This window comes from Wyeomyia smithii, chromosome 1, assembly GCF_029784165.1.
Source record: "Wyeomyia smithii strain HCP4-BCI-WySm-NY-G18 chromosome 1, ASM2978416v1, whole genome shotgun sequence".
NCBI classification, from domain to species: domain Eukaryota; kingdom Metazoa; phylum Arthropoda; class Insecta; order Diptera; family Culicidae; genus Wyeomyia; species Wyeomyia smithii.
This window is the reverse complement of record NC_073694.1, coordinates 74,992,435-74,997,124: the sequence shown is the minus strand read 5'-3', so window position 1 is coordinate 74,997,124 and position 4,690 is coordinate 74,992,435. Positions and strand designations below refer to the sequence as shown.

The following is a 4,690-nucleotide window of genomic DNA, read 5'->3' as shown; positions in this document are numbered from 1 at the left end:
GACGCAAGTCGATGTTGCTGCTGGTAGAGATGGCAACTTACTGGCACGTTTCTATCTCTCACACTGAGAAGTCATTCCAACTTCCACTGAGGGTGTTGAAACAATAGCCAGCTATAAATAATAGTCTCTACTGAGTAAATGTACGAAGTGCGAGAATTGGATAAGCGATACAAAACTCGATTCTAGAACTACGTCTTTAACGTTCTGGGGTGGTGTAACGGGAACACATCTGACCGGAGATTGGAAGTTGTGGGTTCGAGTCCCACCTGCTGAACTATATTTTTCGTAGTTTCTACAATCATATTTTCAGTTAGTTTAATTTTCTATCTTCATTACTACATTTACTCTTTAAATTAAAATTAAAAATAGCATGACTTTGCTAAGAGTCGAAAAAAGAAAAGTAAAAATGTTTGTGACGCAAGTCGATGTTGCTGTTGGTAGAGATGGCAACTTACTGGCACGTTTCTATCTCTCACACTGAGAAGTCATTTAATTTTCTATCTTCATTACTACATTTACTCTTTAAATTAAAATTAAAAATAGCATGACTTTGCTAAGAGTCGAAAAAAGAAAAGTAAAAATGTTTGTGACGCAAGTCGATGTTGCTGTTGGTAGAGATGGCAACTTACTGGCACGTTTCTATCTCTCACACTGAGAAGTCATTCCAACTTCCACTGAGGGTGTTGAAACAATAGCCAGCTATAAATAATAGTCTCTACTGAGTAAATGTACGAAGTGCGAGAATTGGATAAGCGATACAAAACTCGATTCTAGAACTACGTCTTTAACGTTCTGCGGTGGTGTAACGGGAACACATCCGACCGGAGATTGGAAGTTGTGGGTTCGAGTCCCACCTGCTGAACTATATTTTTCGTAGTTTCTACAATCATATTTTCAGTTAGTTTAATTTTCTATCTTCATTACTACATTTACTCTTTAAATTAAAATTAAAAATAGCATGACTTTGCTAAGAGTCGAAAAAAGAAAAGTAAAAATGTTTGTGACGCAAGTCGATGTTGCTGCTGGTAGAGATGGCAACTTACTGGCACGTTTCTATCTCTCACACTGAGAAGTCATTCCAACTTCCACTGAGGGTGTTGAAACAATAGCCAGCTATAAATAATAGTCTCTACTGAGTAAATGTACGAAGTGCGAGAATTGGATAAGCGATACAAAACTCGATTCTAGAACTACGTCTTTAACGTTCTGCGGTGGTGTAACGGGAACACATCTGACCGGAGATTGGAAGTTGTGGGTTCGAGTCCCACCTGCTGAACTATATTTTTCGTAGTTTCTACAATCATATTTTCAGTTAGTTTAATTTTCTATCTTCATTACTACATTTACTCTTTAAATTAAAATTAAAAATAGCATGACTTTGCTAAGAGTCGAAAAAAGAAAAGTAAAAATGTTTGTGACGCAAGTCGATGTTGCTGCTGGTAGAGATGGCAACTTACTGGCACGTTTCTATCTCTCACACTGAGAAGTCATTCCAACTTCCACTGAGGGTGTTGAAACAATAGCCAGCTATAAATAATAGTCTCTACTGAGTAAATGTACGAAGTGCGAGAATTGGATAAGCGATACAAAACTCGATTCTAGAACTACGTCTTTAACGTTCTGCGGTGGTGTAACGGGAACACATCTGACCGGAGATTGGAAGTTGTGGGTTCGAGTCCCACCTGCTGAACTATATTTTTCGTAGTTTCTACAATCATATTTTCAGTTAGTTTAATTTTCTATCTTCATTACTACATTTACTCTTTAAATTAAAATTAAAAATAGCATGACTTTGCTAAGAGTCGAAAAAAGAAAAGTAAAAATGTTTGTGACGCAAGTCGATGTTGCTGCTGGTAGAGATGGCAACTTACTGGCACGTTTCTATCTCTCACACTGAGAAGTCATTCCAACTTCCACTGAGGGTGTTGAAACAATAGCCAGCTATAAATAATAGTCTCTACTGAGTAAATGTACGAAGTGCGAGAATTGGATAAGCGATACAAAACTCGATTCTAGAACTACGTCTTTAACGTTCTGCGGTGGTGTAACGGGAACACATCTGACCGGAGATTGGAAGTTGTGGGTTCGAGTCCCACCTGCTGAACTATATTTTTCGTAGTTTCTACAATCATATTTTCAGTTAGTTTAATTTTCTATCTTCATTACTACATTTACTCTTTAAATTAAAATTAAAAATAGCATGACTTTGCTAAGAGTCGAAAAAAGAAAAGTAAAAATGTTTGTGACGCAAGTCGATGTTGCTGCTGGTAGAGATGGCAACTTACTGGCACGTTTCTATCTCTCACACTGAGAAGTCATTCCAACTTCCACTGAGGGTGTTGAAACAATAGCCAGCTATAAATAATAGTCTCTACTGAGTAAATGTACGAAGTGCGAGAATTGGATAAGCGATACAAAACTCGATTCTAGAACTACGTCTTTAACGTTCTGCGGTGGTGTAACGGGAACACATCTGACCGGAGATTGGAAGTTGTGGGTTCGAGTCCCACCTGCTGAACTATATTTTTCGTAGTTTCTACAATCATATTTTCAGTTAGTTTAATTTTCTATCTTCATTACTACATTTACTCTTTAAATTAAAATTAAAAATAGCATGACTTTGCTAAGAGTCGAAAAAAGAAAAGTAAAAATGTTTGTGACGCAAGTCGATGTTGCTGCTGGTAGAGATGGCAACTTACTGGCACGTTTCTATCTCTCACACTGAGAAGTCATTCCAACTTCCACTGAGGGTGTTGAAACAATAGCCAGCTATAAATAATAGTCTCTACTGAGTAAATGTACGAAGTGCGAGAATTGGATAAGCGATACAAAACTCGATTCTAGAACTACGTCTTTAACGTTCTGCGGTGGTGTAACGGGAACACATCTGACCGGAGATTGGAAGTTGTGGGTTCGAGTCCCACCTGCTGAACTATATTTTTCGTAGTTTCTACAATCATATTTTCAGTTAGTTTAATTTTCTATCTTCATTACTACATTTACTCTTTAAATTAAAATTAAAAATAGCATGACATTGCTAAGAGTCGAAAAAAGAAAAGTAAAAATGTTTGTGACGCAAGTCGATGTTGCTGCTGGTAGAGATGGCAACTTACTGGCACGTTTCTATCTCTCACACTGAGAAGTCATTCCAACTTCCACTGAGGGTGTTGAAACAATAGCCAGCTATAAATAATAGTCTCTACTGAGTAAATGTACGAAGTGCGAGAATTGGATAAGCGATACAAAACTCGATTCTAGAACTACGTCTTTAACGTTCTGCGGTGGTGTAACGGGAACACATCTGACCGGAGATTGGAAGTTGTGGGTTCGAGTCCCACCTGCTGAACTATATTTTTCGTAGTTTCTACAATCATATTTTCAGTTAGTTTAATTTTCTATCTTCATTACTACATTTACTCTTTAAATTAAAATTAAAAATAGCATGACTTTGCTAAGAGTCGAAAAAAGAAAAGTAAAAATGTTTGTGACGCAAGTCGATGTTGCTGCTGGTAGAGATGGCAACTTACTGGCACGTTTCTATCTCTCACACTGAGAAGTCATTCCAACTTCCACTGAGGGTGTTGAAACAATAGCCAGCTATAAATAATAGTCTCTACTGAGTAAATGTACGAAGTGCGAGAATTGGATAAGCGATACAAAACTCGATTCTAGAACTACGTCTTTAACGTTCTGCGTTGGTGTAACGGGAACACATCTGACCGGAGATTGGAAGTTGTGGGTTCGAGTCCCACCTGCTGAACTATATTTTTCGTAGTTTCTACAATCATATTTTCAGTTAGTTTAATTTTCTATCTTCATTACAACATTTACTCTTTAAATTAAAATTATATATATATATATATATATATATATATATATATATATATATATATATATATATATATATATATATATATATATATATATATATATATATATATATATATATATATATATATATATATATATATATATATATATATATATATATATATATATATATATATATATATATATATATATATATATATATATATATATATATATATATATATATATATATATATATATATATATATATATATATATATATATATATATATATATATATATACATACATACATATATAACGAAACGGCCCCCGGGAACACCAAGAAACGATTGGTCGTGCTACTCCCACGGGAACACAGGCCAACCGGTTCAAGGTCCACCGCGGAAAAGGCGCAGGTGGGGGCTACGGGCAACCCTTGGACTACCGTAGTGGGTAGGAAGCGTCGGGAAGGTGCGATGCGACCGGATGGCGGAGCAGCCAGAGGACCAAAAAAGGTCAAAAAGGCGCGGAGTAGGGGTGATGCCCTCATACTCAAGACGGATGGGTCGAAGTACTCAGAAGTCTTGAAGAAGATGAGGGGGGAAACCCAGCTCAAGGATCTGGGGGCGGATGTGCGGAGTATCCGCCGATCTCGCACTGGCGAGATGATACTTGAGCTCCGGAAGGACGCCAAGAACAAGGGGGCTACCTACAAAACGGTAGCCGAAAAGGTCCTAGGGAAGGAGGTGCAAGTGCGGGCACTCACCTCAGAAGTGACTCTCCAGCTTAAAAACCTGGACGAAATCACTGAGGGGTGCGACATTGCACAAGCCCTTAAAGCGAAGTGCGGGGTGGAGGTGGCTAAGGAGTCAATCCGC

General features: G+C 37.6%; 1 non-coding gene across 1 annotated transcript; it reads left to right on the top strand.

Annotated features, from left to right (window-relative positions):
- Positions 1 to 791: 791 nt before the first annotated feature.
- Positions 792 to 862, top strand: Trnas-gga (transfer RNA serine (anticodon GGA)). The gene has a single exon. It is a non-coding gene; the product is annotated as a tRNA-Ser (tRNA).
- Positions 863 to 4,690: the final 3,828 nt, after the last annotated feature.